This window comes from Mesocricetus auratus, unplaced genomic scaffold, assembly GCF_017639785.1.
Source record: "Mesocricetus auratus isolate SY011 unplaced genomic scaffold, BCM_Maur_2.0 Super-Scaffold_100023, whole genome shotgun sequence".
In the NCBI taxonomy this organism is placed as follows: domain Eukaryota; kingdom Metazoa; phylum Chordata; class Mammalia; order Rodentia; family Cricetidae; genus Mesocricetus; species Mesocricetus auratus.
The window spans coordinates 15,512,524-15,539,319 of NW_024429204.1; the positions used below are offsets into that span (position 1 = coordinate 15,512,524).

The 26,796-nt window shown below is 41.0% G+C and overlaps 1 long non-coding RNA gene across 1 annotated transcript; it reads right to left on the reverse strand.

Moving 5' to 3' along the window:
• Window positions 1-544: 544 nt before the first annotated feature.
• Window positions 545-21,023, reverse strand: LOC121133638. Its single transcript, XR_005870565.1, has 3 exons — window positions 20,931-21,023; window positions 2,787-2,865; window positions 545-631 (listed from the first exon to the last, which is right to left on the reverse strand). It is a non-coding gene; the product is annotated as an uncharacterized LOC121133638 (long non-coding RNA).
• Between the last annotated feature and the right edge of the window lie 5,773 nt (window positions 21,024-26,796).

The following is a 26,796-nucleotide window of genomic DNA, read 5'->3' on the forward strand; positions in this document are numbered from 1 at the left end:
AGGAATAGACAGAAAGATTCCAATACACACTTTGAGTTAGGAACCGGGTCCTCTCCTAACACTCACGCCAACCTCTTCTATGTCTATACAGACTTCTTAATTTAGTTGGTGGGGAGGAAAAAAAAAGCAAGGGTTTCACATGGGACATTATTGGGCCAGTCTGAGACTGACACATCTTAAGTGTGTCTTCATATTCCATTGACTAGAATGAGAAATTCTTCCTGAGTATCAGACATGAAAGTCTATAAGTGACATCCTATCAAAACTAAATACTCTGTCGTGTGTCAGGAAATGCTCACCCACTTTCTTAGAGGATAGTATAGAGTGCCCTAACCCTAAAGAGGACCAGATGGATGAGTATATGAAAATGGTACAGAGAAATTCATTAATTTTTACAATTAATATTTACATGTTAGGAGATGCCTGCAATATAAATATATTTATTTTAGTGAATTAGTAACTTGATCTTCAGCCGTATAATTCTTAGAGCACTGAGAATTAGTTTGAACTTGCAAATGGAAAACTACTAAGACACAGTGACTCACCAAAGTCATTTCCTCCCATGATTCCATAATGAATGGCCCTAGGTACTGCTGTCCTGGTGCCTACAGACACATGCTATCCAGACAAACTGAAAAAAAATAGAGATACATATATACAACAAATGAGCACTTGCTACCAGGTGAAGTCTGTAAACTTAAAGGTTTTAATACTGACAATGCTATGAAATAGGTATTACTATGAAGCAACTAGGACACCGAGATGTAAATAGATTTTCTCCAAGGCTATACAGCCCGAATTGTACAGGGTGTATGTTTGTATTTACATGGGAAATTTTGCATTCAACACTTCTTTAATTCTAGAAATTGTTCATTAGTCGATTACATTGAAGACAAACCGAACAAAGACGATGGAATCCAACAATGATGGATACCAACAATGAGGTGGGTAGACAGCTTTCATCCCTGGTCCTTCTGGAAGTCACTCACACAAACAGAAAAATCAGTATAATTGAGGTGTCACCTCATCATCCTGGAGGACAGGTCACTTCTTCATAGGAAACAACTGCGCAGTAAATGCTTATGAAAGTAAGATTATTTCTGTTACATTAAAATGAAGGATCTGTCGTGGTACATTTTTTTCCTTTTGTGTAGGTCCATACAATAAAATATAGCTAAGCATTCTATCTAAATTATCTCGCTTAATTTTCATAAATTCTTACAAATGACAAATTTCTGCTTGAGTCTCACAGGTCATAACACCGCGCTTTAACACAAAGTCAAACAGTGTGATAGCTCGTCAACTATAAATAAAACCCTCTGGGAAACGCTTCCACAGTGCATTCTGAACATCTCTCCGTATGACAGGAAGGGACTGCTCAAGGCTTTCAATAATGCAGGCTTTTGGAAACACAAGGCATTGCTTTCACAATTCTACCTTTTTCCTTCTAAGAAAGTCCACTTTTGTGAAGCATCGGTATGAACAAGAGTCACAAATGGGAAGAGCAATGGGAGGAGAAAGAGAGGGAGGAGGAGGAGGAAGAGGAGGAATAACATGGTCCTATAATTTTAGAAAGAGTAGGGAATAGCATTAGCTTTCCAGCTTCTATTACTGGCTCTGCTTCCATTTTTAAGCCAGCAGCTCTCTACCCTTGGCTTCCTCAATTACAGAAAGTAAAAATAAAATAAAATAAAATACATTCTTGATATATAGTACAATGTCATACTTGAGGGAAAGTTCCCATGTTGTGGCCAGGGCAGACCCAGAGCCCACCACATTTTAAAACTCAACATTTTATTATAAAATATTGGTTTCACATTCTCTGGAAATACTTTGAGTCTCAACTCATAAGGCCTGAGGAGGTAAAATTGCATGTGTGAGTGGACACACCAAAGATCAATGTAGGCTATTGATAATGGATATTGATTTTGAGGAAAGATGATCCTGACCATTGCAACAGTGAAAACTGTAGCTCATCCTGTCCTTTCTCTCCATGCACTCCTCCTTCCTCGTTAAATGTCTCACTCCACCAGATGAAAGGTTTCATGCATGCATTGCTAGTGCCCTCAGTATAAGTTACTATGCATGTTACCCTTCTCAGAAATGTTTCTTGAGAAGAAGAGGAGAAGGAGAATGAGAAGGAAGAGGAAGAAGAAGGCCAAGGAAGTACTGTCTGTGTTACCAGCTGTGTAGTCCAACTGTTATCTCTCTATTCTGATATTCACATGAATGATTTTCTATTTGGGGAATATAGTAAAGGAAAAATAGGCCTAAAAAGTACCTGGGACCTTCTTATCCTGTGAAACACTATTGACCAGGATACAACACTAGCTGAATTGGACCCACCCAAACAGGTCTAAGAGGCACCAGAGAGTTCTATACAGCCTGGACTTCTATGAAACAACCAGCTACCCCATGACATGGCAGCACCCCAGGTTCCCCCCCTCCCAAAGATGGTCAACAAGCCCCTAGGTCAGCTGGAAGCAGTCTTGATGATTCGGCACCCCATATTCCTGCCCTTCCTGACGCCCCCTGTTTAATCTCCCACTTTTTAATAATAAGAAGAGGTGAGATTGTTGATATCCTGGCATTATTCTGACCCCGCCCCCTGACAACTGACAGGATATGCACACCAGCATTCAGGCAGATACTTAGACAGCTCGAAGGGCCCTGTGTTGCATGGCTGCATAAGGACTCTGGATGCAAGGGCAAGCTTTCCCTTTTAAGTGATCACCTCCCACCTGGTCCCCCCCTTCCATCTGTGCTCCCGGTTGGCCAATACCTACCCCTTCCTTTGCTCCCTTTCTCCAATAAAGTCCATGTGGGCTTTGTTGAGTTTTGTGGTTCATGTTTCATCACCCGGAGCTGCAGCAAACAACAACAATTAGTGTTTCAATACCTATATTCCTATAGAGATAAATCCCCAATTTCATTGACATTACTGATTTTAGTTTCAGCACTGGAATTTCATAAAACATCTTAGGAGTTTGCAAAGGGGTGGGCCTTTGACTACAGACCATTTGTTTCACAAATAATTCCAAGAACAGCATCCCTTGCTTCTTCAACTTGAAGAAGTGGACCAATATTGTGTAATTCTTGATTATTGCCCTTTGGCCCATAAGGCTTAACGATGCTAGCACAGCAGATATCATCAGAAGAAGAAAGGTATTTTTTAGTCATAGTCTCCATCATGCAACATCCTACATTTCCCCCAAACACAACTAGTTTTTCTTGTTGGGTTCCCAAACATCTACCATACCCTTTCGCATTCCTCCTTCATGACATCTGTGAACCTGGGTTATTACATGCTGATATTTTCCTCGTGTCCTCCAGCCTGTTTCCCATTTATGGACCAAAGCCGCAATCTCTTTCTAAAACTGCCTCTCTTGATCTAAAGTAAGTCATTCAGAAAGCTGATGACTGAAGACTCTTGCCTCTACTGCTCTACATGTACACCCAGGCATGCAGAATTTGTTTAGATTTACCGAAGACCTTCCCATTCCATTATACACAAAAGTATTGATGTGAGCTCATATAACTCAATGTTACAGCACCTTCCCAGTGCTATTTCATTTAATCTGCAAGGAGTTATGATAAAGTAAAAAAAAAATCTTCAAAAAGGGCCTAAGGCTGAGATCTGCCTTTTTAATATGTTTTCTCATTCTCTTTCCTTTTCCTGCCACAGTTCCTCACTTCCCAAACTCATGTATGTGACTCTCATAACAATAAGACTCCTGTTAGCGATCTGTTCTAGTTAGGAGTTTCATTCTGTTTTGTGATAAAAAACAATATTCTCTCCAAAAGCAAAATAGGGGAGAAATGGGTTTGTTTTGGCTCACATCTGATGTCTGTCATTGAGGGAGGTCAGGGCAGGAACTCAAGCAGGAACTTGAAGAAGCCATGGAGGGGTGCTGCTTCCTGATTCATGCTTAGCTTAGCTTACTGCCTTATATATCTCAAGACCATCTGCCCAGGGAATGGCGCCTCCCATAGTGGGATGGGTCCTCCTACATCAAGTAGCATCAGACAAATCCGCTACAGATACACGCACAGGCTAATCTGATCCAGGCAATGCTCAGTTGAGACTATCCATCATATTGATGGCTAAAACTAAGTAGGACTGAATCTTATCACTTCAGTGCTTCTTCTCAATCTCCTATTTGCCTCCTGGCAATTTCAGGATCATACACCTACAGTTTTCCTGTCTCTGGCCTTCTTATGTTCTCCCAGGATCAACCCAGTCACTGATCACACAGCAAAGAGAAACACTGTTCTTTGTTCAAACATAAGAAATTGGCTGAGAGTGTCAAGGCCTGAGGTCCTTGTGGATATCTGTGGTCTGTGCTGCCACCCAAGGCCTTGTCAAAGTCTGTGGTCCATGCTATGACCAGAGTCCAAGTGAATGCCCACAGTCTGTGCTACTGCTGGAGGTCATGCTGATATCTGTGCCCCATGTTACCACAAAGGGTCATGTGGATGTCTGTGGTCTGTGCCACTGCCTATCTGCAGGCCATGTTACCACCATTTTGCCATGTTGATACCTGTGGCTGGAGCTGCTGAAGCCCGTGAAGGTGTCCGGGCTCCGTGCTACACCCAGCAGTCATGTTGAGGTCTGTAGTCTATACTCCAACAGGAGGCCATGTTGATGCCCATGGTCCATGTCAGCACATAAGGCCACATAGATGCCCTTAGTCATTGCTGCTGCCTGAATCTGTGTTGACGTCCATGGGCCGTAATGCTAGAGGTTGGGATGAGGGTAATGGTGTCCATGGTTTGTGCAGCTGTTGAAGTCCATGCTGAGGTCCACAGTCCTGGTCCATGCTCTGACCAGAGACCGTGTGGATGTCCGTGGCCTGTGTCACCACTGGAGACCATGTTGAAGTCCGTGGTCCATGCTGTTATCAGAAACTATGTGGAGGTCCATTATCTGTGCTACTGCTGACTGTAGAGGACAGGAACGTTTCTCTTGCAGTGGTATTGGTGCTGCAGATGAAAGTAGGAGATGTACAAGGCCTCTGTGACAACACCCATCCAAAAAGAAATGGTCTAGAGAGGAAGCTGTTGAAGAGAGTTCTTAAAAATTGTGGTGGGGATGCTGTGGTATATTCTGAGTTGATGGCTTCTGCCAGGAGTGGAACTGGAGAATAAGGACTCAGTTATCCTTAAGGGGTTGGCCACTGGGAACTTGATCCTGATCCAGCAAGGATACAGGCAACACAAAACGAACTAAGTGTTTTTTCTTTTTCTTTCTTTCTTCTTTTCTCTTGGATGGAGTCACAAGGTTGAGAAGTGGACCTGGGAGAACTGGGAAGTGTGTATGATTGGAATACATTATGTGAAACTCCCAAATAGTCAATGAAAATATTATGTCAGCAGGAAATTGGCAGGGAAGATGGCTCAGTCAGTTAAGAGTCTTTCATGCCAGCATGAGGACCTGAGTTTGGATCCTCAGCAATCAACTGAAAACTAAATATTGTGGTGTCCATCTGTAAACCCAGCACTTGGGAGAGGTGACTCATTGAGAGACCCAGCCTCAAAACTAAGCTGGAGAACCATGGAGGAAGACATCTGGCATCTACCTCTGGCCTGCACACATACATGCTCGTCTACCCACATACACATGCATATTCACACACACACACACACACAAACAGAAAATAAATGTAAGGAATTGTGCCACCCAGTTTTGTGTTTTGCTACATTCATTGTTAGGTAGACAAAAAGAAGCTTCAGTGTACTTCCAGACGTTCATCTTGCTAAGCAGCACAGAAGTCCTTCCACTAAGTATTTTTCTGTGACATCAAGCTTATTCTGGTTCTAATCTCACATTATATTGTATGTAAGTCCTCATTAAAGGTTGGGTACTGAATGCTCTAATTTCAATGTATCTTTCTTCACCTCCGTATATAAAACCTTGTGATGATTCAAATGACGCTGTAACGATAAGCAACACACTTACTGAAAGTAAAACTAAGTATTTATTGTAAAAATTACTCACAAGATACCAAACAAGTAACCCAGATGAGCCCAGTAGTTTTCCCGATGCCGAACCAGAAGCCGAACTCTGGGAAAAGAGACCAAGACTTCCTGTGTGCTGTCTTGTATGCCTTCCCCCGTAACGCCCCCTAGCCATGCCCAAAAGTGGGCCTGGCTAGTGATATAGTTCACCGCCTATGTACATATATGTCTTTATGTCTGTCCATATACGTCTTTAGTCATGCCTAAAGTGGGTGTGGTTAGTGGTATGGTAAACGGCTCTTTTATTACCTCATCTGTATGTGCCTCTAGTAAGTCACATGGTTAATGGCGGCATACAGGCTTCCTCCTACAACCTTGGTTACAAAATAACATTATCATTCAGACCCACACCAGGAAGCTGTCACTTCGGTGCATTGTTTGTAAATAGTGCAATCAGTCCCTATGGTTATTCTGTAAGCTTCGGGTAGTTACATGACTTCCTCTTGTCTCTCCTTGAATATTTTTATGAAGGAGGGGACTCTGGATTCTTAAGTACAGGTGTGTGCATCATTTACACACCACAGTTTAAAGTGGCCTTGGCCTAATTTCCGTGATCAAGAGCAATTTTGGAATCACACACACACACCACACACACCACACACACACACACACACACCACACACACACACGCGCACACACACACACACACACCACACACACACACGCGCACACACACACACACACACGCCAGCAAGCACTGGAAACCTCAAATGCTGGACTGATTGCTCTGTTGGAAAGAGTATCTTGTCACTTTCAGACCCCAGCCCATGATCTTCTTCCTTTACATATGTATTCATTTAGGAAATATTGGTAAGTGTTTAAAACATTCCCATTTCTCCATTGACTTGATATTAGAGCAAAAAAATGTGGTGCTCTCTCTAAAGCTCAAAAACTACTGGGATACATTGATGCATAACGAGACAACACTCTAACGCTGTAAGACTATGGATGCAATTATAGTAGAAAATCACTGCACTAATTGATAAAAAGGGAAAGTTACTAATATACTACCCATGGTTGCTAATAAGACTTGTGTTCCTGTTCTTTTGTTCTACCAACTGTAGACTTGCTGAGTCATCAGCACAAGGGCATGTGCGAGGATAATTTATTAGTTGTCATTGATTGAGGCCATTCCAGGTGGCCCTTAGGCATTGGGTGTTTGGACTTTCAAACTGAAACACCTCTCCTCTGTTCCTCCTTTTCACTTCCTTCCTATTTCATCTCTACCTTGCTCCCCTTTTCACCCACCCCCCTACCTTCCTCTTTTCTTCCATTACTCTCGCTCCCTCTCTTTCTCCTTCCATTTCCATCTCTGTCCATCTTTCCATCTCTCCCTGTTGCCATCTTCATTTTCCCTCTTTCTCTATCACTAGCTCTTTTTCTCTATTCTTAGTTTCCATGGCTGTTATAGTTATACTAGGAACTAGGATTGAGAATCAGGTCCAAAGTTCTATGTCAGTGGTTCACAAATTGTGGGTCATGACGCCTTGGGGGAGGGTGTTGCACATCAGGTATCCTACCTGTCAGATATTGACCTTGCCATTCATAACAGTAGCAAGATGGCAGTTGTGAAGTAGCAACAAGAAAATTTGATTGTTGGTGTCCCCAGAACATGAGCAACTGTAGCAAAGGGTTGCGGCATTAGCAAGGTTCAGAATCACTGTTCTAGGTGGCAAGCTGTTCCAGCAAAGTTGCCAGCAGTTCTGGATTGTGGAGATGATGGGTGTTTGTTCGGCAATATCAGGCTTGCTATTTTCTGCTACTTGGAAGGTGGTTCTTGGATCTTTTTCTAGTCTTTTAGGAACCACAGGATAAAAGGGAAGAGTCTTGTGCTCTTCATCTCCAACTTTGCAGACTTCTTGATCAAGTTTGTCTCCTCTCTTGACCCTTGGTGCACTGTCGTATCACTACCTTGTCACTTTCTCACTAGAATTTAACTGGGGCTGAGATCATTCATGCATTCACTGACTTGTTTATTCAATAAATATTTGAGCATTCACTCTCTGGCCAATTCTGAACAATGTTCTTAGGAATCCAGTAGTGTACAAAATAGAAATAATCTCTGTCATTGTAAGCCCATACCATAGTCTGAGTGACAGATAATAAATAAATAAACTGATAGCTTTGATGTGTTTTCTTAAAGCAACATAGATGAGCATCTGATCATGAGATGGAAATCTGAAATATAGGATTAGGGAAAGCCTGCTTTAGAAAAGTCACTTTTACAATGAGATGCAATTTACCCAGATTGAACCTAAGAAGAAGAAAAAAACATTTGAACTTGGAAATAATTCAAGCAAAAGGGAAGCAAACATTGGGGTGGAAATTTGTGTCCAAGGAGATCTTCATCATTTGAACTCAAAAGCAACAGGAAATTACTGAAGAACGTTAAGTGTTAGAGGTTCATGACTGGTTCAGTTTTTCAGAAGTTCAACCTTACTGCCAAGAAGATTGTGGAGGGACTAATGAAAGGCCATTCTAGCCATTTCTCTGAAGGCGGGGTTTAAATGAGTCCACATGACCCAAGATAAATGATAATTAGGTATTTATTAGGGAAGCACTTACACAGATAAGAGTAATTAACCACCTCAGTCTTCCTGCTCCAGAAGATGCAGTCTCTATTCTTTCGATGCTCTCAAAACCCAAGAGAGAGAGAGTCAGACCCTCCTCTACCTTATAAAGGGTCTTGTCTGAACCGGAAACCACGCCCAAAGGGTGTGGCCACCACCATACGTTCACTAGCAAGGCAACATGCCCCTACAATTCTCAAAGGTCTATTGTAAGATGTATAATTTACAAAAGAAGATGGAATCCAAGCACGATTCCAATGTAAATCAGCGGGCCTAAGCAATTGAAGAGATACAGAGAACAAAGGCCTGGCAGGGACACTCCCCATATTCCTGGCTTGAGTAGCTGCAGGTGGAAGAGATTGGAGCCTGGAGGTGGATCAGGAACCCCTAGACAAGTTGCCTTTTATGATATGCATAGAAGCAGCACTCCTGGGTGGATCTCCAAGTCTGCAGCACCGGATACAAAAGTGACTGCGATGGAGATACAAATTTGGAATTTGTCAAGTTATAGGTGGTGTTTAAAGACCCGTGATGGGGGGAGATCCATTCCCTAGTGAGAATGAAAAGTGAAATGAGAGAAGGCTGGGGAGGTGAAATCTTGTCACTGCTAGAATGAGCTACTGTTCACTGTCACTTGAGGAGGGTTTGTCCTTGAGCCCATAAAGAATAATGGGCTGATTTGCTTTATGTCAGAGAGGTTTGCTCTGACTTCTCTCTCTCTCTCTCCCTCCCTCCCTCCCTCCCTCTCTCTCTCTCTCTCTCTCTCTCTCTCTCTCTCTCTCTCTCTCTCTCTCCCTCCCTCCCTCCCTCCCTCCCTCCCTCCCTCCCTCCCTCCCTTCCTCCTTGCTCACCTGCCCCTAGACAGGAGACTCTCTTACACTCACCTTGTTAAATAAGAATATAGGATTTGTTTAGATGTGTGTTATTTACTATTGAGATGTTTCTTTGAATTTCTCCCCAAGAGTGCAAATTTGTAGTCTTAATGTGTTCACTAGCCATGTTAAATGAGGGAATGTCCATGTCATGAGCCAGAAAGCACGTCCAAAAGCCAGCCACTTGGACAACCAATGGAAATTCAGTGTCTAAAATTTCGAACCTATTAGACTCTTCTTGATCAGCTCCAATGCTGAAAAGCAGCAGCTTGCATTTTGATTTCAGACCTCTAAATCTATTTTTCTAAAACATTCCAAAACATTAGTGAAGGTTATTTATAACTTCCCACCAGAGTCAGTGAGTCTGCCATTTAGTTTGTGTTTCAAATAGGCCAACTTTGACCTGTACCTTTCCTATTAATTTTTAAAAATTGTTGATATTATAATTACATTATTTCCCCTTCTTTCTCCTTCCTCCAAACACTTCCATATACCCCTCCTAACTCTCTTTCAAATCCATGACCTCTTTTTCATTGATCATTAATACACACAAACACACACACATGTATACATATATACACATATGCCTAAATACATAAATATTATTTGCTCAGTATGCATAATGGTACTATTAACTTTTTTCAGTATGCATCATCATATAAATGATGTACTTGTAGACCCATGTAGGTCTAGCACAAGAAAAGAGGTCACAAATGTGAGAAGCAATATGTAGAAGTTGGTAGTATAAGTTCTCATCAGAGGAAAAAAATAGACTATAACTAATTTCAAAATTTCCTACAGAGGTCTTAAAATAGATCTTTTCAGTCACGTTTATATATAGTTGTGAAAAGTACTTCATGGTACATCATTGTTCTGTATTGAAAGAAAATCACATCAGTAGATTCAAGATGATAGAGCCATACACTTCCCAAATACATTTCTTAAGGCCCTGAAGAATAGGTGCCTGGGGACACATAGTCTCAACTTTTTGGTCTCTGCGGTGGATAGTTAAGGTGGGCTTAAAGCCACTGCCTCCAACACTTTTATGTAAAAGAACCATGTTTTGGGTGTTTCTTAAGATAGATTCCAAGATTCTGTCCTAAGAGGTTCTGATTTAGCAGGTTAGAGAACAATCCCTGATCATGCATCTCTAACATGCCCAAAGGTAGTGCAGATGATGCCAGGTCAAGTAGTGTAGTTTTTGTCTGCCCAGTCACTCTGAGGTCCCCAAGAGAAGTAAGTCTCAACTGCTGAAGATGGTGATTTGCTCATCAACTCAGGCAATATTCATTTCTTTCCCTCCCTTGTTGGATTCCAAGGCTCATCTACCAGTGTTCCATGGGAGTACCTACCTAATAAGCTATATAACCCAGGCCCAGGGTCTTTTTCTTAGATGAATCCAAGCCAAACCAAAGGTAGAGCATGCATTGTGGATGGAAATGAATAGGAAGATGGGAACAAAGAAGAAGAAAGGAAGACAACTAGGAAAGCTTCTCCAAGATGCAGTCCCTGCTGCTGTAGAGTCCTGGCTGCTGACACTGAGATCCCGATACAGCCAGCTGTGACTTTACAGTTCAGACCGGAACTCAGGGCACAGCATCTCATGGACCAAGTGTTGGGTTTATGCCTGATTTTGGCTGTCCAAATGCCCAAGTTCAGTTGTCTTGAGTTCCTTGCTCTCTATTCACCTTTCTTATCTACTTAGTCATCGCCTCTTGCCACTTCAGCAAACTCTTTCCAAAGGTATTTTGTCATCCACATTATCTGTTTCCAGGTCAGAATGTCATCCTTTCTCTTGACAGATGAGAGAGAAGCGAACGATTTCTTTGTCTCAGCCTAGTTCCTTAGTTTAAAACAAAACAAATTTTAAAAAAGACATCAACAACAAAGAAAACCCTTTATTGTTTCCTTGATAGCATGAAAACATGGCCAGTCCTATAAAACCTACTAGTTCCTCAGATAAATATCAAGATTAAAGAAGGCTTTCTATGATGAGGCATCTGTTTGTTTCTTCAACCTCTCGTTTCTTCAAAGCAAATCCTTTATGTTTAGTTCATATAGAATTGCCTGCATTTCCCCCAAAGAAATAGTCTTTGACTCCCATGTTTCTACCCACATGACTAGAATTCATTTACTTAACATTTATTCAACTCCAAGGGTGTGCTAGACACTATTCTCAAATTTAAAAGAAACTCACAAAGCTGTAAGCAAAGGTGAGAAAAATTTTGTGTCTGTGCTGCTTATCTTCTAGCAGGGTAATAGAGGCAACAGGCAGATAGATTCAATAGATAGAATGCCAGATGCTGATGTTGCCAAGGAAAAGCAGAAAGCGAGAAGTTCAAGTTTGTATGTATTGGATAGAAAATGGGGCATTTGGTCAAAGTCCTACTGGAGGGAATCTTGCGGTTATCTGGGGAACATCATCTCTGTTGAGGGAAAATATAGCCAAGTGCTTGTCCTTGTCTCTCAGCTTCTGCCTGGCTTCATTTACCTAATTCAGTCTTCAGGATTCCTACTAGATCTCTCCTATTCCCTGGAGCCTTTGCTGACTCCTTCTGTCCACTCGCGATTTAAAATCCAATCTTGGTGCTCTCGCAGTATATAATCAAACTCTCATGGCAGATTAAAAATATTGGTGATATTAAACTGCAGTTAATATGTATAAAGTACTACTCATTGGCAAGTACTGAGATAATGATTTATATGAGTAACTTCACAGTTCTCACCACTCTTGAAAGATGTGTTTTGTATTATATCATTTTCTCAAAGAAGAAATTGACATTGAGAGAAGGTAGGGAATTTGTTCAAGATCTTCGTGGATTCACCCTTCCCCCAAGAACTGAGCTCTTGTATAAAAATGCAAAGGAAGATATATCTCTTCTACTTGTGTATGCCATGATGTCTCTAATTTGCTGCTTCAAATAAACCTTATTTCACCTATAAAATAAAACAGCATTTCTCTCTGCATGTGTCTTACCAAGTGGTAATGTGTCGTACCAAATGGTAATGAATTGCATATCAGGTGTGGTGTTGCACACCTGTAACAGTAGCATTCATGAAGGCCATCCTAGCCTACCTAGTGTGTTCAAGGCAATTCTGAGTGACATAGTAAGACCCTGTCAAAAAAACAAAACAAAACAAACAAACAAACAAAAAAAGATGAGGCAGAGGCAAGGAATGGTCATGTGAATGTAAATACATATAGTGCATATGGTTATGATTTGAAAGTAGAATTCATTTGATGAGTCTCTGGAGTCATCTCACAAAGAGAGGCTGACATTGCTCAGGGATGCTGGTATCAAAATTCAATGCAAAGCTCATCTGACCACTACCTGAGGGACTCCACAGGCAGGTTGATACAACAGTGACTTCAATTAGAAATGGGACCACATTGGGACAGATGTTCTGATTCACATGCTGGGAGTAATCAAGCTGCTTCCCAGATGGTCACCTCTGTGTTGTTCCCCAAATGAGAAGCAGATCTCCATGGGGTAACACCAGGAAGTTATTTCTATACTGTTGGTCAGCATTACTCACAAGCTACTCAATGAAGGCCTCTGAGTCAATAATATTTTAAAATTCTTTTAAATATCCCAGCATGACTCAATTACCAACTTTATTGGATGCCATTCTTGCTTGGAGTTTCAACAGATGTTTTTCATTGTAACTTTGGGTTGCTGTTTATTTGATTGTTGTATATATTTGTTTGTTTTCAGACAAGGTCTTTTATGTGGCTCAGGGTGGGCTCAGATTCACAGTTCTCCTGCCTCATCCTCAAGGGTACTAGTATTATAGGCAAGAATCACAGTCCTTGAACCAGCTATGGACAATCTTGTCCCTCAAGGGGCCATCAGCAGTATCCAGTGATATGTTTTAGTAAAAGTAAAGACTGAAGTGCTACATGAATATTGTCAGTAGAAGCCACCAATGTTGTTAGATATCCCAACAATGTACAAAATACTGTTTTACAACAGAATTATCCAGGCTAGACTTCCTGATGCCAGTATCTCTGTGATTACCATACAATACCATGCCAAGGGCATTAGATCTGTACTCAGAGTTCTTTACTGGAGGGAGGGGAGAATCCTCATTGAATCACTTTTTTTTTCATCTCATGGCACTAAAATCTTTTTTTAACTTTTAAATTTAAATTAGAAACAAGGTTGTTTCATATGTCAATCCCAGGTCCCTCCCCTTTCCTTCCCCTCCTCCCACCAATCCCCCCATACCCCCTCCTTTCCCCAGGGAGGGTGAGGCCCTTCAAGGAGGTGTCTATAGTCTGTTATCTCATTCAGGGCATGCCTAGACCCTCCCCCAAGAATCCAAGGTGACAGTGCATCTCTCATTGTGGGATGGGCACCAAAAGTCCATTTGTATGCCAGGGATAAATACTGATCTACTACCCAAGGCCCCTTAGATTGCCTGCGCCTCCTCACTGACACCCACATTCAGGGGGTCTTGATCAGTCCCATGCTGACCTCCCAGCCATCAGTCTGGGATTCAAGAGCTACCCCCCTTTTTCAGGCCAGCTGTTTCTGGGGGTTAAACCAGCCCAGTCTTAACCCCTTTGCTCATCAGTCCTCCCTGTCTGTCACTGGGTTCCTAGAGTTCATCTCAGTGTTTAGCTGTGGGTGTCTGACTCTGCTTCCATCAGTCACTGGTTGAAGGTTCTGTTTCCCAGACTCACTGGCCATAGGATTGTAAGCTGGCACTCCCCAGATCTGTGTCTAAAATCCATATATGAGAGAGTACATGCCATGTTTGTCTTTTTGTGACTGGGTAACCTCACTCAGGATGGTTTCTTCTAGTGCCATCCATTTGCCTGCAAATTTCAGGATTCTGGTTTTTTTTCTGCTGAATAGTACTCCATTGTATAAATGTCGAAAATCAGATGTTCATACTTGTATGGGTTAATATCAGGGTGTTCAATTCGATTCTATAGGTCTACCTGTCTATTTTTGTGCCAATACCAAGCTGTTTTCAGGATTACAGCTCTGTAATAGAGCTTGAAGTCAGGGGTGGTGATGCCTCCAGATGTTGCTTTGCTGAATAAGGTTGTTTTGGCTATCCTGGGTCTTTTGTTTTTCCATACAAAGTTGATTATTGTTCTTTCAAGGTCTGTGAAGGATTGTGCTGGTACTTTAATGGGGATTGCATTGAATCTGTAGATTGCTTTTGGCAGGATTGCCATTTTTACTACATTGATCCTACCTATCCAAGAGCATGGGAGATCTTTCCATTTTCTGATGTCTGGAGCTGGAATCTTACTATAGTTGCTGTGTCATCCTGTCATGTCTGCCACACCCTATCCAGAGAGTGAACACCTATTCCTCTTTGAGACTATGGGTTGTCACTCCTGGTATGAAATAAAGACTCTTCTTATGTCCATTGAGAAGCAATGGCCACTTTCTACCTTCCGTCTGTATCCCATATATGCCTCCCACACAGGAAACATATCCCCTCATTGTCATCCCTAGCCCCTTTACGTTTCTTTATGACTTTCTCATTGGAGTTCAGAAAACAAGTGTTCTCCTCCTCCTCCTCTTCCTCTTCCTCTTCCTCCTCCTCCTCCACCTTTCCTTCTTCTTCTTTTACTTCTCTCTCCTAGTACAGCACCTGGTCCTTGGATAGTCAATGCCCATGTTGGAAGTGACTGCTTTTTCAAATGGTAATTTAATTTTTACTGGAAAGGTGGCTCTTTCTTCCCTGGTTTCCACATTGGCTAGGAGTCTCACACACACACTGCAGTATCCCACACCACTGACGTTCAGTTTGATTCCTTTGCTACCCTCAAAACAACAACGTGAATTCGAGCCATGGTGGGAAGGGATGACAAAAATAGGCTGCTTAAAAATCAAGCACTTTTGCACAGCAAAACAGCCGCTGGCACCTTCCTGTAACAGAAGTTTCTATTTTAAAAGAACGGCAGTCCAACAAGAGGCAACTTTATCACAATGCCGCTTTCCCAGATCTCTTGGCCAGCACCACATATCAGCCTCTACCAGACTGCTGGAGTTTCATGACAGACCCCCGTTTAGTGATGACTCTCGGTAGCCTTGTGAGGAACAAAGACTTCCACCAGAACTCACCATTCGAAGAGAAAATGCAGCCAATGAAAAGGTCCAGTGCTGCCAATCATGCCCGCAGCACCCCACCTCTTGCCCTGGTAAATAGCAAGGTGACTGTTGAGTCTTGTCAAAGACCTAGTCGTTCAGACTTCCTCCGTCTTTCTCTTCCCAAGTAGACAACGATTCGTATCTTCTCATGGCTTTGATGTCTTTGCATCCCAAAACATTCCTGAACATAGTTCAAAGAGACTAAGATCCTAAATCTAACCATCGTTTCCTTCATCCTTATCTTTGGATTTTTAGTGATCTGTGTGGGTTTTGGATGATGTTCAATTAAAAAAACAAAACACTACTACTTACATCATTTTTACTTCCGAGTATTAAGCAGTTGAGATTTCTAAGTTTGTATTTTTGTAGAACTAAAGGTTCTGCCGCCCCCTGTTCCCAATAGGTTTTGAGAAACAATGCTCAATGATTAGGAACATATTACTTCAGTACATGACGGAAGCGGAAGGGACGATGAAATGTTGTGGCCTGAACTAAAAACATGATCATTTTTCTTGGGAAAGATGTAGGCTTTAGATTTACCAGAAGCCAAGCAAGAATGGAAGACAGGATCCAAGTACAAGTCCACACTGAGGAACAGATATATGGAAAACAGGAGGCTGCTTTTAGCATCTCTTTCTAGAGCGGAAGACTGTCTGCCTGTCCCAGTGCAAAGAGCAGCCCTGCACTGCCTGCACAGAGCCCCGGTGTGCCTCTGAACTTCAGTTCAGGTGACACAGTGAGGATCATAGAGCCAGGACAGGAGGTCTCTGCATTCCCAGGTCTACGCAGTCACTACTTGGCTTTTTGTCTTTTTGACTTGCCTTTGGGGTCATTCTGTATGAGCAAGTTTCTGAAATATGTGATTTTCTGTGACTGGCTTCTTTCACTTAGTGTTTTTAACTGTTACCCATAGGTCATATTAGAACTTCATTTCTTTCTATTGCCAAACAGGTCACAATCCTGACCACTGCACTATGCTTCTCCATGAGGCTCATATCATCATCATCATCATCATCATCATCATCATCATCATTTTGTACACGAGAAAGCAAAGGTCATGCCAAATGAAACAATACACTTTCCCAAGGTGACACAGTTAGACAAAGGCAGATGTAGCCTTTCTCTGCTGTCCCCAAATCCCATACCAGAAACCTATTGAATTGCCTCCAATGTGTCTTCCTTAGAGGAGTGACCCACAGAAGGGTGCTGGTACCCTTTTTTTCCTTCCATGTAAGGCAATAAAGTATGTGTTGTGAAAAGTGAACCTCAGGGCTGACCTCAGAAGTAATTTGTATGACTCTACAGAAAGGATCACCCCATCTACACTTTAGTTTCCTCTCTTGTGAAGGAAGAATAAAGACATCCACATTGTAGAGTCAGAAGACACCACAGATGACATGCATTGGCCAACTAGCTACTCTGTAAGGACTTCACCAATAACACCATTGGGCAGAAATCAGGGGTGGACAGAGATCCAGAGCAATAAAAGAGATTTAACCAAATGAAGAAAGAAGAAAGCGACAAGTTATGGTTATGACAGAATGCCGCGAGTGTTCTCATGCCCCTGTCTCTAGGATAATCAGCAACATGGTACATTTGAAAGCACAATTTAATCTGCACACACATCTGCAGAGAACACTAAGGGACTGTGACCGTCATCCCTTCCTTCTGTCCACCCATGAGTGCCCCATGGGTGATCTGTTTATTTCTTTCCCTAAATCACTTGATGTAAAAGAAACGAGAAGCTTTGGGGAGGTGTGGAGAAGTCGGTGCATTTCCTGGGAAGCCTAAATAGGCTAAAACAGTAACCTCAATACAAGCATGCCAATTACATATTCCCCCAGATTTATTTCATTCCAGCTCATGCAATTAGAGAAGATAAGTATTAGGCTCAGTATTCACAGTAGGTTTCTCTGTTCATTTGGAAATGGAGTCATTTATAATTAATTGAAAATTGTCATTTTTTTAAAGTAATGCAGGCCTATTTTTAAGATCTTACTGGGATTCCTTGTATTAATTTGGAAACTGCGGATATAAAATAGAGGGTAGGAAAAGACAACAATTAGAGCACACAATTTTAAAGGGGGAGCAGAAAGGGAAGATGATTCATTTTATAAGGTATAAAAAGTCAGGTACTTTCAATCATCAAGTGGACTCTTTCCTTGTTCAAATAAAGCTCTTTATTCATTTACTCAAGTTATGTTCACTTCTAGGTAAAATACAATGGCTCTCCAGTGGCTTATAAAAAGTCCATTCATTGTCAATGCAAACTTAAAAACAAACAAAGTTGTTTGTGTACAGGGAAGAGAGGGAGGTGAGCAAATCGAAGAGCATTTTTAGATTGAACAGACCTCTTGTGAAAACTATGCACATGGAACCTAAATCATCAATGCACCAAGGCCTGAGCTCTTTATATATTAATGTGAAATGTTGGTATTTTGCAGAGTGAGAGAGACAACACCTTGGAAAAGGTTACTTGACACCATCAAGGGCTATTTAAAGATCATGCCTGCGTTGATTCAAGGAATAATTCATAAACATCTCTACGTGAGCACAAGAAACAAGTGGCTTGAAGGCTTGGTGGCCATAGACAAACAATGCATGCCTGTATCCAAAGTCACTGTCACTCCCTCCTCTCCTCCATTTATCTAAGATGTGGCCACAGGACTTTGGACCTAGAGGACCGCAACGAGTATAGTGTAGAGGTCTGTCTTCTTCAGATTCTTTTTAGGGATATGGATTCGTATCCTAAGCACTATGTTGGAAGAACCCCAAATCAAGCAAATGCATGGAAATCAGGACCCTCACTGAGGGGTCTAGCAGAGCTCTTCGCTAGCAGACAATAGCAAATTGTCTGCCATCTTGGCTAAGTGAGTCAATTTAGCAGATTATGTTTGGCTACTTTTTGTTGTGTTTGTTGGTTTGTTTGTTTGTTTGTTTGGTTGGTTTTGGGTTTTTGTTTGTTTGTTTGTTTTTTCGAGACAAGATTTCTCCATGTAACAGCCTTGGCTGTCCTGGAACTCTGTCTGTAAACCAGACTGGGCACAGACTCACAGAGATCCATGTGTGTCTGCCTCCAGAATGCTGAGATTAAAGGTGTGTGCCACCACTGCCAGCCCTCTGATCACCAGGCAAGCTTTATTTGTTAGAACATAAAATATCACAAAGCACATGCTGGTCCTTTGGAAACATTCTTGACAATTAATACTGGACAGTGTTACATGCAGTAGGGTGCAGTGGTCATAGTTAAACCCTCTATATGACAGAAGAAGAAAACGAAACTTGGAGAGAAGTCATTTGACCAAGATGTGCCAGCCAGCATTCCAGTCACAGAATCACTATTCTGTCCACTCCTTTGCCACTAAAGCAAGATAGCCAGCTTTGCTTCAGATACTAGAGACCAACTTCCACAAGCCTAGGACTTGTGTGTCTACTAGTAAAATGAAGATTCTACTTATCTTACCGTATTCTCCAATCAGTATCCTCCTCTGAGTGTAGCGTTGTCTGTTTATCCATGCATGTGTGCATGTCTGTGTTTATAGATTCCTTGTTCTACCTTTTCATCTTCTATTGGTCAAAAATCATGATATGACAAGAAGGCATGGAGAAAACTACCTTTGGCCAAGGTGCAAAATCCCAAATCCATGAATACTGCTCCCCCAAACTCCATCTTTAATAATTCCAAGATATATGCAGAGAAAAAACATAAAAGGTATATTACTATTACATAAAAATCCAACTCCAATATCAGTCTTCAATCCCAGCAATGAAAATGATATGAAGGGCTCGAGGCTAAAAGGTCACTTAGCCAAGTGTCTTCTATTTCCCTCTCTGGACTCATAGTTGCAGTGAAGTAAAGTAAGTCCATGGAAAATCACTCTAAAGCCACACAGGCTGCAGAGAAGGCGCTTGCTATTCCAGCTGGCCTCATGCCAGTTGTGGGGCATTCTTAGAACAGAGCATGGAGAAAAGAGAATGCTCAAAACTTGCCAACGGACTCTAGAGAAACCTGGGTCATAGGACCCAGGGCACATTAGGTTTCCCTATTAGCAAAGATGCTTGAATCTCTTGGACCATAGCACAATAAATGACACTGGCTTCAATCCTTCATCAGTATTTCTCTTTCAAGATAAAATGCAGGACTAGGAATAGGCTAAGAGCTTCCTCCAGAGGCATGATTGACTTTAAAGTCACAGATACTGAAGACTTGTTCATGTCAAGGCTTGCTGACTTGGTTTCATCTTTGGCACCATTGCTCTACTGATTCTTGCTTTTTGGCACTATCTTTGGCCCTATCTGTTTGTACCTTGACACCTTGAGTTTTCTGGGGGTTCTGTTTTAAAAGCAGAGAACAGGCCTTCTATTCTGATCAGTCTTGGGAGCATCATGTGTATTCTCCCACTCACATGCCTCCTCTGCTGGAAGGTAGATATCTACCAATTCGTCCATCACTCTATGTACACACATATAACCAAAATTCCATACACATCTTTGACTTCATTTAAAAATGTGACATTTAGACTCAGGACACAACCATCTTTGAAGTTCTATTTTTAAACTTTTAAGAGCAATCTAAAGTATCTTGGCTATAATATGAAAAGTCTGTGCCTTTAAAAGAAGACATGGAATGGCCTCTCCTGACACTTTGGACACACACCCCATTTCATTCGCTTTGGCTAGGATAGTCATCTAAATCACTGAGATACGGTCTTTCACTCAAAAGCCCTCCCTCCAAAGTTGCTTTAGTCTCCTTCCCTTAGAGCACCTACTGGCAGCTCACAAGACTGAACATGAGTTAATACCTAGTGTTGAGCAAAGTCAGAATCAAATATATCAATCACTTAACTAAAAGCACACTTCAAAGGAGGACACAGTCAACCAGATAGCAGCTCTGAGTGGATTGCTCTGGCAGGTAACTGATAAACGCAGTGCTTTGTCATGCTTCCAAAGAGTAGCTAAGCAGACAGCTTCACAGTGAAAAGTCTCATGAGGAGAACCGCTTCCCATTCTAGCAGCCAGAGTGGAGGAAAGAAAAAATAGACACAGCAATGCTACTTCTTCATGCTTTCTCTGTCTGTCACTAACACTCACATGCTGATCTTGCCTATAGCCTTCCTGGAACTGCACCAAGTGTTCCCTGCTACAGTTGAGGAAACAGATACCACATTTCTATTCACACACACAGTGGGTCAGCTTTGCCTGTGAACTCCTTGGATCGAGAATTCTTTGTTCTTTACTTTTCAGCCACCAGTGCTCCCAACTTCTCCAAATGACTGCCCTAGTGACAAAAGCCCATCAGGAGTTGAGGGAATTGGCAATAGAAGGCACTGGTGCTACGGGGCTTCTGTCCTTACCTCTAACCGTCTCCATTATTTTATAGGCTAAGGAGTACAGCATTTCCTTTGCCAGGTCTTCTGAAGGATGCGTTGATCTTGAGTTATGTTACCAAGGAGATTCTGAAGCAGAAAATGATCAAATACTTTACTCAACGACACAAAGAAAGCTTGTGGTAACCCTGATTTGCTCCACCAGCCCCACTTCCTATTTTTTAGATTTGAACTGCCCTAGTCTGGGTTCACAAGAAGGAAAAGGACACTGGGTGTGAAGGAACAAAATAGACATCGTCCCTCCTAAAGCAAAGCTATCTACCTCAGCCCCACGGCTGATTGTGATGCTGAAACATAGTGGTAGGAACAAAAGCCAAAATGAATCATGCATGAGATTTCAAAAAAGCTCCCCAAAAGAAGTTCTCTGTCTTAAGGATAGTCAAGAGAGTATCTACCTGTCATTGAAGAATAGGCAAGCCCCCTTACTCCAATTGCCACATGTGAGTCTCTTGTAACCAAGGAAGGTCACAGAGATTCAATTCCATAAAAAGCAGCTTGTAAAAATAAAACTCAATTCTTGGCATGCGTTGCAACACTTCCTCTGTTCCAAACTTAATACTGAAGCCACCCACAGGACCGCTGTCATAGCCAAATACAGTAAGGAATCAAGTCTCCTCACAGGAGGCCCACAAGAACAGCATCCCACAGCCAGCATCAGGTAACAGTACAAACAGAATCACTGTGTTTGCTTCATCTTGGCAAGTCAGAGATGCTCTACGGGTCTTCTCAAAGCACTACTCATAAATATAATTCTGTAGACCGCAGAGATAGCTATCCCCTGGCACACAGAACTTCTGTTTCACAGGGAAGCAATTCTCAGTTTGCCAGATTCTGTAAAACACAGACTGATGACCACAGAGAAAAAGACCTCTCATGTGATCTCTGTCTAACCCACAGTGCTCTTTCAGTTGCCCTGGTGTATCTGCTTTCCTATATAATTTACTAACCTTTCCCACATATAATTCTTCTCCTCTCAGCTAGACTGTAAGTTATATGAAGTCAGACACTGCCCAGCCCTAGACAGCATCTTTAAGCCATTAGGACCAACCTCCTCAAGCAGCCCTCACATCTTGCCTTCAAAGAAAGAGAACTATATTCGAATATGTTGCATCATTCATGTTCCAGTCCTGATTCATCTTCTCTCTAATTTATTTCCTTTCTTGCTCCCTGAACAATTTGTCTGATATGTTGGCTTTTCAGTCTGCCTTCTCAAAGATGCACTACCCTTGCTTCTCATATTTAACCTTGAACATGGGACCTTCTTGAGCATCCAGCAAGAAATCTGGCTCTGAAGACAGCCTTCCTGAATCTAAATCCTGCTACCCCCATTTATGAACAGAGGGATCCTAGGAAAGTTATTTTACTTTACTCAGTCTTAATTTTCTCCACAATAAAATGGTATCTACAATAGAACTTATTTCCTTGAACTGAGAAGATAAAATGGAATTTTAATATGATAATGTGAATAATATCTAATAACATGAAGTTCTTCAATTATTATTACCAATTGGCAATTGGGCATTCTTTTCTTTTGTTGTTTTATTTTTTTTTTTGCTCCTTCATTGTAGATGCTTTAGTGTTCAATGGCTGTGACAAAAATCCAATGTCACTCATCTTTCTGGTAATTTACATGTGATAACCCACTCAAGATTTCCTCCAAAAGATGGGAGAGAAAGCATCTGTATCTGTTACACAGACACACTGTGCCAGATACAGAGAAAAGAATTTAGTAAGCGTTGAGATTGTCTTATCTGGTAATTGATTTCTTGTAGGCTCCAACTTATTTAAATGGAGTTCCATAGTGCTTTACTTAAATTAAACACAAAAGGTTTTTCTTTCCCATTTAGAATTGATTTTCTATCAAAGAAACACCTACTTATGCTTCACTAGATAGTAGCACTCACAAGTAACCCATAACATTTCCTATGCATCCATTTCTGGTCTCCACACATGAGTGGACACCACAAAAGGACTATTCATTTAATAAATTAATATTTACTTGCCCAAGATCCTGCCCTAGGTAGTTATCTGATTGTTAAAACATGACTAAGACAAAAATTATCAAATAATAGTAGATAGTACACAATTAGATAGTGAGTCAAGAAAACAGGGATAATTATAAATACAATCACTCTAAAGAGATGTACCAGCTAGTGGAGTGGATCACAGCCCTCATTCAACATTCTTTTTGTGCTATTTGTATGTTAGTCTGAATGATGACCTCTGGAATTAAGGAGAAGATGTTGTGGTCTTTCTTCCCTGCAGTCCTCTGTAACATTAAAGACATGTAGTTTGGGGAACTGATTGATCCAATCCTGGCACGGTGACCTCATTCACCTTGTCAGTTTCCAGGTCTTAAATGGCTCTTGATGTTGAGAAAGTTGGCTTCTGAGACAGTTTCAGGCTAAGGAAAGCATTAGAGAAAAATACTTCTCTTTCCTTCTGGAAATTGCTGTATATGTATCTGAAGTCCATTACTTCTGTTGGCGTTTACATCTTAGAAATGGGAAAAAGGAAAAGGCCCAGTAGGGAACCTGAGACAGGATGACCACAGCACATCAGAATTTTTACAATATTCTACTTTGAGACTTGCCATTAAGTGACCCCAGATATTTCTTTATTGCTTATGTTAGCTTTTGTTCTTGTTACACGAAGCTAGACACACTCTAACTCAAAACATATGAAGACAAATGACACATGAGCTGTGTTTATAGAGCTAATCAGCTAGTGTTAACAGACATGGAATTCCATAGCACTTTTCAGATTATTAACTAAGTACAATACAATGATGTTCTGGGAATGAATGTAGATCAGGAGAAGTCTGCAGAGATTTAAAAACAGTAGCTTTGACAACTTCAATTAGTCCTTGAAGGTGAGTCAGTAAGTGATGGAAAGAGCAAATAATTAACACTTCCCTGGAAAATTCCTGCAGAATCTGGCTTTATCTTTATTTCTTCATCATTTTAGTTGTTGGCTTCAAATTCACAGTCCTCCTGAATGCTGTGATTATATGTGTATGCTGCCACATCCTGCTAGAAGGAAGTATCTACCTAAGATTAAATTAATAAATACTTTCCTTTTAAGGGATTCCTATGTCTGGATTGAATTTGATAGCTTCTCTTTTAAAGGCTATTGTTGTTCATCTCTGGAGGTTGTGACTACCTATAAAGTGTTAGGAAACCAGAGCACATCATCTGTCTTGGTGGTTATGTGTATGTCATAAAGCAAAATCATTTTTTCTGTGTGATAGCATTAGATGGCTGAAGCTACCCATATTAGCAGGGTTCCTTAGCACAAAAAGGTCAACTGATAGATATATGTGTGTATTTAATATATTAAAAGGGAATTTATTAAATTGGCTTACCTGATAAGGGCTGGATAGTCAACTGTGTTTGCCTACATGGTGGAGAGATTGAGAACAAGCATGGAGGCCTCAGAGGTCCCAGTGTGGTACTGAAGACCTGGAGGATTCCAGAAAGCCTCTGTCTAAAGTCTGATGTCAGCAGCAGAGACACATGCACTCACTCAAAAAGTCAAGGTACAGGTGGTGTCACATTTTTTTCTAGAACATCTTTACATCTGCACTGCCCACTAGAAATTCTCCTATGGATGTGATTGTGAAAGGTGTGGTACGGAAATTGTATTTGGTCATGGTTTAGTTCTTCAAATTAACTTTCACGGCTTTTTAATTCTGTTAATATATGCCTACAATGAAATATATATATTTCTTTTTTATGTTTTCATTGACCCAGGTATGGTGCAGTTGTGCATTATTCAACTTCCATGAGTTTGTAAGGTTTCTGCAATTTGTGTTGTTGTTGAATTCTAATTTTAACACATGGTGGTCTGATAAAGTGAACAGAGTTATTCTAATTTTTTTGTACTTGTTGAGGTTTGATATGTTGCCAAGTATGTGGTCAATTTTGAGAAGGTTCCATGGGGTGGTGAGAAGAAAGTATATTCTTTTTTATTTGGGTGGAATGTTCTATAGATGTCTGTTAATCCCAATTGGGTCATAACTTCTATTAGTTCCTTTGCTTCTTTGTTAAGTTTCTGTCTGGTAGTCCTGTCTAGAGGTGAGGGCAGCATGTTGAAGTCTCCCACTATAAGTGTGTGGGGCTTTATATGTGATTTGAGTTTTAGTGATGTTTCTTTTACAAACGTGGATAGCTTTCTATTTGGGGCATAGATGTTCAACATTGAAACTTCATCTTGGTGGTTTTCTCCAGTGATGAGTATGAAGTGACCTCCTTCACCACTTTTGATTGATTTTATTTTAAATTCTAATTTGTTAGATATTAGGATTGCTACCCCTGCTTGTTCTTGGGTCCATTTGATTGGAAAATCTTTTTCCAACCCTTAACTCTGAGGTAATGTCTGTCTTTGAAGCTGAGGTGTGTTTCTTGTATGCAGCAGAAGGATGGGTTCTGTCTTTGAATCTATTCTGTTAGCCTGTGTCTCTTTATGGGAGAGTTAAGACCATTAATATTGAGGGATATTAATGACCATTGATTGCTCATTCTTGTGTGTTTTGCAATAGTTGATGGTGGTGGAATTATATGTGGATTTCCACCTCTTTTCTTTTGGCTGTTGGTAAGGTGGGATTTTCTATTGCCTATGTTTTTCTGGTGGTAGTTAATTCCCTTGGGTTAGGGTTTTCCTTCCAGAACTTTCTGTAGGTCTGGGTTAGTGGATACATTTGTTTAAATTTGGTTTCGTCATGGCATATCTTGTTTTCTCCATCTATAGTGATTGAAAGCTTTGCTGGGTATAGCAGTCTGGGCTGGCATCCATTGTCTCTTAGTGTTGGTAGAATATCTATCCAGGACCTTCTGGCTTTCAGAGTTTCCATGGAGAATTCAGGTGTGATTCTGATAGGTTTGCCTTTGTTTGTTACTTGGCCTTTTTCCTTTGCTGCTCTTAATATTCTTTCTTTACTCTGTATGTTTGGGGTTTTTACTATTATGTGGTGAGGGGATTTTCTTTTGTGGTCCACTCTATTTGGTGTTCTGTAGGTTTCTTTTACTTTCATTGGCATGTCTTTCTTTAAGTTGGGAAAGTTTTCTTCTATGATTTTGTTGAATATGTTTTCTGCCCCTTTGAGGTGGATTTTTTTCACCTTCTTCTATATCTATTATTCTTAGGTTTGGTCTTTTCACAGCGTCCCATATTTCCTGGATATTTTGTATTAGGGATTTGTTGGACTTAAGATTTTCTTTGGTTGATGAATCTATTTCCCCTTGTGTATCTTCAACACCTGAGATTCTGTCTTCCATCTCTTGTATTCTGTTGGTTATGCTTGTATCTGTAGTACCTGACCATTTGCCCAGCTTTTCTATTTCCAGCATTCCTTCAGACTGTGTTTTTTGTCTCTATTTCACCTTTCAACCTTTGCACTGTTTGAATTGTTTCTTGTACTTTTTGCTTTGTCTTTTCCTCTCTTTCTTTCATTTATTGAAGTTTTGGTTTGTCTTTTCTTCCATTTCTTGCAATTTTTTGGATTGTTTTGTCCCATTTCTTGATTTTTTGGTTTGTTTTTTCTTCCATGTCTTTCAGGGATTTTTCTCATGTCTTCTTTGAGGGCCTCTATCATTTTCATGAAGTTGTTTTTAAGGTCTTTCTCATCTGCTTCTTCCGCAATGACTGTTCAGGTCTTGCTGGTGTAGATTCTCTAGTTTCTGGTGGTGTCATATTGGTTTTTCTGTTAGTGGGTGTGTTTTTGTATTGCCTCTTTCCCATCATTTCTTCTTGTGGGTGCAAAAGGAGTTTCTTCCTCCCCTGGTGGTTATGTGACCACGGTTCCTTTCTAGTGGGTGGGAGCAGGTCCAATACC